At 39.2% G+C, this 9,625-nt stretch overlaps 1 pseudogene; it reads left to right on the top strand.

The window, feature by feature from the left end:
- The first annotated feature begins 7,038 nt into the window (after positions 1-7,038).
- Positions 7,039-8,354, top strand: LOC106735621 (selenoprotein K pseudogene; annotated as a pseudogene).
- The last annotated feature ends 1,271 nt before the right edge of the window (positions 8,355-9,625 follow it).

Here is a 9,625-nt window from a genome sequence, read left to right as displayed (position 1 = left end):
GTAAAATTCCTAAAAAAAAAAAAAAAAAAAAAAAGAAAAAAAATTTCTTATTATTTTTCAATTTGATGAAAGAGAGGGAAAATGATGCAGCAAGCCACCAGGTCCAGGACTCAAACCAAGGTCAGCCATGTGGGTGAGTCCAGTGCCTTAACCACCATGCCACCCGCCAGTCCCCAAAGAGGTTTTTAGAATTTAGGAAATCATAGTCTTAAATTTTTAATAATATATGAGTTTTAGATAAGGCAAATACAGGGAATGGCAGGTGGGCGTGGTGTTTGAGGTGCTGGACTCGCACGTGGCTGACCACAACTTGAATCCCGGACCTGGCAGCTTGCTTTCTCACTTTTTTTTTCTCTGATCAAATTAAAATCAATATAATGAATAAAATGAAACTAACAATTCTTTAAAAGATAAGTTAATAAGACAAATACAGTTGAATAAAAAGAAGTATTTGTCTAAATTTTTCTTAAGGAAATACCAGATGTCTATTCAATAAATTAATCTTAACATAATTATCCTAGTAACATGTCTTTTGTTTATAAAATGTGATATAAAGTTATTAAAGGAAAAGGGCAGGCCAGTCACCATGGCCCAGAGGTAACACAATGCTCTGATACTGAAGTCAAATGGGACGGTCCTGGGTTTGGGTCCTACCATCTCCCTGTACATGCCAGGTATGTGTGTGTCCACGATCTTGGCTGGCGGAGGCTGGGGATGAATCAGGGAATGAATCACGGCAAGAGGGCCCTGTTCTGAGTGTCCCTGTCATATAAGAAGTAAATAAACTAAAAAAAGAAAAGAAAAAGGGTGGTTTGATAGAGGAGGATGAGGTGCTATTAACTTGCAAACTGTAGTAACTTTAGGTTAAATGTACCATTACCCTGTCAAATATTCTTTTAATATCTCATTAGCAGACTATTAAGGAAATCATTAGAGGAACAATGTAAAAGGTGTTTCCCCAGACAATCAACAGAGTCTGGAAATTTTTTTTGCCACATCACCTTCTCCTACAGTCTAATAAAATGAATAAATATTTCTGGTCAAACAAAAATGTCATAAACTGGACCAGTCTGTAAACTAGACTTTCTAATGTTTACAGCAAACTTGAATAATAAATGACCCAATAAATGTATCTCTGAGGTTTTTCACGAAGAGTGATTCTGGGACATTTTCTTTTGGACATAAAACATTCCTCGAACTTTTCGTGTATTTAAGAGCATACAGGTATCTTTTATTAGAAAATTGTATGCAGCTTTAAGTCTAAAATTTAAGGACATTTACCTACGAACAGGTTATTTTTACACTTAAAACTTGGGGATAAGTCTTTATCTATCTATCTACTACTTAACACCTAGCAGTGTTTATTTGTGAAACAAAGGAAGCTGATAAAAACACAGCTATTTTTAAGTAAAATAGCTATTTATTCAGCCTCTTGTCATGCCAAAATGTTCTGTGCATATACAACTATAATTAGCACACCCTCTTGTAACAGGCAAAATTGTACATCAAATTATATTTCATGTTACGTGATTATATAAAAATGTAAAATGAAAATGATTTATCAATTCTTTTTAACATTCCTAGTAAACAATTCAGCAGGAGATATGAGGCACAAAATCTTAGTAAAATATGACACAGGAAGAGCAATAATGTAATCTTCAGTAAATTTAACTTGTCATAATTTGTTATTAATATAGAAAGACAACAAAACTTTTTTTTTTTGAGAGTTTTTTTTTTTTCACTATACGGCGCGAGCGCTTGCCGGACAGACAGCGTACCAGGCCTGCCACTCAACTTTTTTATGATAAATCTCAGCTTCAATATGAAGCTGGTTTTTTTTCCTTAAAAAAAAGAAAAAGAAAATCAAAATCCTGCTTTTTACATGCTAAGTATCTCGGCAAATATGCCATTAAACACAGCAATGAACTTAAAACAGCAAGAGTAAAAGTTAACAAAAGCTAAACATTGCAGCCTAAACAAAATCTATACAAAAAATAAAGTTAACTATCACTGGTTACATAAAACTTTCCTGACTGATTAAAACTTAACAGTAGAAAACATGCATTTTAGAATCTTTAGTCATCAAGTTCAAAAAGTACCAGTGTCTATTTGAAATGATTTCTCTCCAAAGCCAAAGTGTAGTCAAAATTAAATTCAAATAACGTAACACATTTAATGCTAAAAAATATTCAGTATTCTTGAAGTGGAGGTAAAGCCCGGAGCCCTTTAGGCCTTCTCATGCTGCAAAGGGCTATTTCTCTGGTTCACTCAGAGCAGCATACGACAGAGGCGAAGGATGTCACTAAGCTCCAGAAAGGGCAAGACTGCTGGCACCCAGCTCTGACCTCCCAGAAGCATGGCAACTGTGTCAACAAAAATCAGATGTATGAAGATCAAAGGCACGCTATTCTGCTAGCTAAAGAGATAGCAAACCACCCACCCTCACCCTAAAAGCTCCTTTCCCAGGTAAATAAAAGTATACAAGGGAGAAAAAAATTAAAATACACTTATCTACAGAGTAAGGATTTCTAAGTATCAATGTAATCCTTACTTCAAAAATTTTAACTAGACCCATCAGCCATCAGAGCCAAGTGATTACATCTCAAAGATGCATCCAGAGTCAGTTTCTGGTGACTTATCGTTAGATATGTCTAGTCCAAAATATTAACTTTATTCCCAAATATCTTAACCACTAGTATGACTGCAGTGTATTATCTCCCAATTATCAAGCACTGGAAGAGGAAAGAAAAAAGTAAAACAACCGGATGTTCAAGCAGCAGGCAACAATCGTGGCCCTTTTACACAGCAGCATCTGAGTGGCTACTGAAAAGTCCAGGAATAATTCTAAAAACAAGAAATTCATGCATTTTAGTAAATATGTCATAATTTTCACAGTTGAAATTCCCTTAGACATTGCACTTTCTTTATAAGGGCATCCTGATTTTTCTTAATGTTATGCAGAGTCAGGACTTGAACTGGCAGCCTTCTTTTTCTTCTTCTTACTGTGTTTCTTATGTTTCTTTTTCTTTTTTGTTTTTTCCTGTAAAGAGAATTCCATGTTAGACATTGCTACATGCAAATAGGCAAATTAAAGATATCATATTACCATGATACTTCTAAGCTACTATACAGTTTATCTGAACAATCCAGACAATTAAGTAAACTACCCAATACATTTCTCAGGAGTCAGCTGGTGGCACTCTTTAAGGCTGACCCACATGGAAGGTTTCAGACTCAAATCTGAAGACCTTCCTAAGTACCAGGCTTGTGTGTGCCATGATCTGGGCTGGCTGAGTCTGAGTCCAGGCCACAATGCCAGGATCCTGTTGGTGTGCTGTCTCTTTTGCTCATGGAAAAAATAAACATAAAACTTTAAAATTTTGTTAAATTGGTTTTTCTTTATTCATGATAAGGTATGTGTGCATACATGCAAGATGCACAGAGGAGCACCCGTCAGCGTCTGGTCACGCTGTGACACTCTTCCTCTAGCCTGTAGCCCATTGGCCCTTGGCTACTCATGTGCATGTCTGGCATGTTTTACACTGACTGGGGTGGGGATTCAAACCGTGGTCTGCATGGGGAGATCTGGCTTTTCTTGAGCAGCACATTATTTCTGTACCATGGAGCTGGCCCTAAAAATAAAATTCTTAAAGTCTTAATGATTAGGATTATAGGAGAACTATGAGAGTTCTTGTTGTTTCCGAAGAGGGAAAACTCTCAGGTAATCAGCATATTAACACAGCTTTCAACACAATTTTCTGTAGAAAAGAAATTCAACTGAATCATGCTACCAACTGCTCTATCTCATGTCACATAATTTCTAAAGGTAAAGTAATTGTAGTTATTGTAAAGGAGTATTCATGTCACAGTAGGACATAATTACTTTTGTAAAATTACAATTTTCAAAGAGAAGTATCAAATTTAGTGTGTGTGTGTGTTTTAAGACAGGGTCTCATTATGTTACAGTCCTCCTGCCTTAGCCTCACAGATAAACTTCACTACATTTGCCTTCCTCATTGCGAGGTTGCGATCCCCCCTGCCAACTCCCTTCCCCCCAGTAGCTGGGACTGCAGGCAGCAGCCACTGCATCCAGTCATTTTTGGGTTTTGTGTTTTTAGGGTGGGCTGACAATCAAACTGGGGCCTCCCAGGTACCCCAGCCTGCCAAGCAGTAGCACCCGGTGTGTACTACTGTGGCTAGGCCAAATCTGCTATTTCATGTATTGCTCAGACTGGCAGCACTGAACACCAACCAATTAGTACAAATATTCATATGTGGTTGAAAAATTGATTTTACTGAGTAAAACAGATCGTTGATTTGTATAAGGACATGCTATTGAAGCCTGGTAAAACCAGTCAAATGATGAGCAGATGAAAGGGAGCTGGGGGCTGGCCCTATAGTGCACCAGTTAAGCCCTATGCACAAGAAGCTGGCTCCCACATGACCATCCACAGTCCAAATTCCAGCATGGGGAGTTAAAAAACATGCCTGGGTGCATGATCGTGCATGCCCAAGATCCTGACGGGATTGAGAAAAAGAGGGAAAAGGCTGTAGCATGGCCATGCCCCACTGGGGGTATTCCCTCCCTCCTCCCAGGGAGCACCTTTGTCCTCTCCAAATAAACAGGAGCTTTGCTGCACTGACTGACTCTCCTGAGTGCCTGAGTGCTTCTGCTGCAGAAGAGAAGGCAGAACTTTTAGAAACACAGATCCTGGAATGGTGGTACCAAATGAGAGGCCACTGCTAATGCTAACATTCAGGAGAAGAGAATGAGTAGCATTTACACTTAGTAAAAACAGAGCTTCCTACCCATTCTCATAAATAACACTTCCTACACTCTCCTCTCTCAACAGCCGCTCCCGCCTCGTGGTACTCAGCTAAATTTCATGGCTGTTTTGTTTTAAACCAAGTTCAAGAGCTAACCACTCTCTTCCTAAAATATCTTTGTTCTAGTTCCCATGACACCTCACTCACATCACAAACTGGTTTTCTTCTGTCACAGAGACCTCTTCATGTCCTTTGCTGGCACTTCTTCCTCTGCCCAGCCTTTCAGAAGCGCCCTTCCCTGGTTTCTACATGCTCTTCCACCTTAAATTCACACACCTTAAATTCCACTGAAATACTGTAATGCCCAAATCTTTATAACCAGTCCTGTGCTTTGAACTCAGGACTGGGAGGACCCGTTATCTAGCCTGGCATCTAATAGGCCTGTTTAAAATTACTATAACAAAATATGTATTTTACCCTCTCCAAATCCTCTTAGACAAATGGCATCACTAATTTGTCATTTTACTTACACCCAAAAATCTAAGCCTTCTTTGATTCTGCTCCTTGCTTTACACTCCACTTGCTTTAATCTCACTCTTGGCATTGAAGCACCCAGCAAGTCCTATCATCGAAATCCAAAACATATCCATCCCTGCCAGCTCACCTCCGCTACAACTACAGTACAAAAATCACTCCTCACCTGCACCCACACAGCTCCCTTGCCCAAGTGTTTTAAAATGTGAAGTATTTAGGACCCCCCTTTGTTTAAAATGACTTCCCATAACATTCTGATTAAAACACACACTTTAATATGTGATTCATTCTCTGCTTACTTCCCAGTCTCATCCTACGTGATTCCTCCTTCACTACTAGCTATGAGCCACACTCACTCTCGTTCAGTTTCTCACACATATGGTACTCATTCCTACCATAGGTCCTTAGTGCTTCTCTCTGCTGAGATATTCTTCACCGTCACATGGTTGGCTCTTTACTGTAAGTCAGATTTCAACTTAATTTTTAATTCCTCAGAGGTTTCTCTAGTTCCTCTCCCCAGTCACTCCTTCACCTATCATACATGTATCTATCTCATGCTCTACTCTACCAAGATCTAGAACAATGTCTGCACAGAGATGCATAATAAATCCTAGCTGAAAGACTGAAATGGTGAAACATGCAGATTAGAACGATCCAAAATAAATTAATCTGTTCCTCTCTTAATGTATTAACCTGAACCATAGACCAAAGCAGCCACCACCCAAATTACTTTCTTATTTAGAGAGAGAGAAAAGTCTCTTATATGTCTCCCTGGTCTTGAAACACATGTTATTTCTTAATCATACATTAACATCTAAACCTTTTTTTTTTTTGAGAGGTTTTTGCTCTAGGGCGCGTGCGCTCACCAGACAGACAGAAACAGAGAGAAAGAAAGTGAGAAATCCCCCCCCAGGGGGGATGGCCATGCCGCAATCCCTTCTCCATTCTCCTCTCGGGATCTTGGGCACACATGCACACGCACCCGGCGTGAGTTTTAAGTCACCAGGTCTGGGACGTGAACTGCGGTCGACTACATGGGAGTCCAGCGACATAGTCATTACACTAACTGCTGGTCCCAACATCTAAACCTTTTTAAGGGCTGGGGAAATCCTGGGAAGGGGTACTAAATCTACAAAAGATGCTATTCTCATTTTCCTTTCACTTCTTCTTTATAAAATGTCTTTAGAGGCTATAGGCCACTCTCTTACTGACGGTCCAAAATTACTTGCTAACATGGTCTCCATTAGTCTTTGATAATCTCTGTTAACCATTTCCTCTTGGCTGGTCTGCTTCTCATTTGGACACCACTTCTATTCTCCTTAATATTCTTTCTTTCTTTCTTACTTCTCAGTTTATTAAAAAGCAGAGCTGGCTTTAAAGATCACCAGAAGAATTACCTTTATTTTATTTTATTTATTTATTTATGAGAGTTTGCTATAGGGCGCATGAACTTGCCAGAAAGACAGAGAGAGACAGTGAGACAGAAAGCGAGAAATCACTCCCCCAGAGGTGATGGCCATACTGCAATCCCTTCTCCTTCATTCTCCTCTTGGGATCTTGGGCACACATGCACACGCACCCGGAGTGAATTTAAGTCACCGGTCCTAGACTCAAACCATGGTTGACTACATGGGAGTTCAGCAACATAGCCATTATGCTAACTGCTGGTCCCACGAATTACCTTTATTTAATAAGTCATTTATGTTGTGACATTCCTGCATCTGGAAGTAACTACTATGGAAGATAATAAAATCACCACACTTTAATCTCTTATTTCATATTATAGCTTAACAAAGTCAAAGAAATGTTTGAACTTATATTTCTAATAGTAAAACTACTAAAATAGAACTAAGAGATATTTGCTATTAGGGTATATTTCCTTTTTGCTGAACCAATCTGACTTTCTCCTACCCTATAAGCAAAGCTACTAAACATTACAGTTTTCTCAATTTGCACCCATGTATTTGATCCTGGTAAAATCCATTCATGCTTTACCATGACTTATTTTGTATTAAACCCAAACAGCTATACTGTTGTCATTTAGAAATGTAAGAGATACTTGCTGTTGCTTTTTCTCGTTCTTCACTGCTTTTCTTCTTTTTTGCTCGTACCTAAAAAATTCAAGTTTTTATAGAGAAGACAAACATAATTTGTATTAAAGGTATTTTTCTTTCATTCCCTAAAATATAGTGCATCTTCAAAATTTATGTACAAAAAACAGTGACAATCAAAATTACTTTTAAACAACTTCTTATATCTCAATGAGGTTTCAATGGAAAACAAGGAAAGAAAAATCAGATTTCAAATCCCTAGAGAGCTTCTCTTATCTTTCAGCACCTAAAAAAAGTAATGTAGAGGAGCTCTTAGCAGCTCCGACGCGGGGAATGGCAGGCGTGATGGTTTACATCTCGAATGGATAAGTACTGGACAGCCGGAGTCAGTCCCCATGGAGGTTATCTTTGATAACAGATTTTTTTCTGGGGAAGAGCCAATTTATAGTTTTGTTTTTCAAAACTGTGCTTCAGCAAGATGTGAAAAAGAGAAGAGGCTATGGAAACTCATCTGATTCCAGATATGATGACGGAAGAGGGCCACCAGGAAACTCTCCCTGAAGAATGGGTCAAATCAATCATCTGCATGGCCCCAGTCCTCCTCCAATGGCTGGAGGATGAGGAAGGTGAACGTCTGCTCTAAGAAGCAGACAACTGGACGTGCACATCCATAAGTAGGAGGAAGCCATCAGGAAGGAGAGGTCTGACCACACCAGAGAAGTTACTGAATGTGCCCATCTGAACAAGGATTGCTCTGTGTCCTCACAGATGAATGAGGTCATGCTGGGAATTCCCTCTCTGCAGGGATCTGGCCTGAGTGATATGCAATTCTATAAATGCACATGTTTATCTCATTATCTTTTTTGTATACTTGATTAAAGTATTGGTTATTGTTTTAATGAGTAAGTATTTTTAGCTTGCACAACTGACTCATCTTTGTATAATTAAATCACAAAATGCAGGCCAACTGGTTGCATGGTGGTTAAAATGTCTGGATCTCATGTGACCAACTACACGGTTTGAGTCCTAGATCTGGCACCCTGAGAAATACACTGGAATACAGTAGATATTTCTCTTATTTTATGGTAACAAACAATGGCAGCTATACACATAGTATACTCAGTATAAACCAACTGATTAAAATCCTTTTAAGTAACATTATCACCCCATTTATATTTTATTTCAATCCTTTAAAAATGTGGTACATTGATTTGAAATTAAACCAAATGTTATGGGATAGTAATAAAAAAATACTGTATAGTATGCAAGCAGGTAGCATGGTGGGTAAGGCACTGGACCCCCAAATGGCCAACCTCAGTTCAAGTCCTGGACCTGGTGGCTTACTTTCTCAATTTCTCTCTCTGTCTCTGATAAGCACAAGTGCTCTATAGCAAATTAAAAATAATCTTAAATAAATAAAATTAAATAAACAATTATTTACATGATTGTTCCATTTATAATAGCTTTGAATGTCATTTCAGGAGTTAACACAAAATATTGCTATCAAATAGGCCAACAGGTCTGATGGGACTGAGGGTCACAAATGCAGACCAAGTACAATGAAATCAAAGGGGAGACAGGCATAAACAACAAAAAGGCAAGACTCAGTATGGGCAGATAAAGAATACAGAGACTGGAACAGAGACGGGAAGGACTGATGTAAAAGGATGCCAACACAGAGAGGAGATGGAATCAGGAATACCTGTTCCTGTGGCAATCTGCTACTACTTTGTGTTACTAAGGACCAGAATCTCAACTTTCAGGTTATATTGTTGGAGGTTCAATATGTTCTCTCTCTCTTTTTTTTTTCTTTTCGGAGAGGTTTTTGCTACAGATAGAGATAGAAAGCGAGAAAACATCCCCCAGGGGGGATGGCCACGCCACAATCCCTTCTCCTCCATTCTCCTCTTGGGATCTTGGGCGTGCACGCACACGAGCCTGGCATGAGTTTAAGCCACCGGGTCCAGGACTTGAACCGCAGTTGACTACATTTTATTTATTTATTTATGAGAGTTTGCTATAGGGCGCATGAACTTGCCAGAAAGACAGAGAGAGACAGTGAGACAGAAAGCGAGAAATCACTCCCCCAGAGGTGATGGCCATACTGCAATCCCTTCTCCTTCATTCTCCTCTTGGGATCTTGGGCACACATGCACACGCACCCGGAGTGAATTTAAGTCACCGGTCCTAGACTCAAACCATGGTTGACTACATGGGAGTTCAGCAACATAGCCATTATGCTAACTGCTGGTCCCACGAATTACCTTTATTTA

The sequence above is a fragment of the Tupaia chinensis genome, unplaced genomic scaffold (assembly GCF_000334495.1).
Source record: "Tupaia chinensis unplaced genomic scaffold, TupChi_1.0 Scaffold000460_1, whole genome shotgun sequence".
NCBI lineage: Eukaryota > Metazoa > Chordata > Mammalia > Scandentia > Tupaiidae > Tupaia > Tupaia belangeri.
This window is presented reverse-complemented; position numbering and strand designations above follow the sequence as displayed.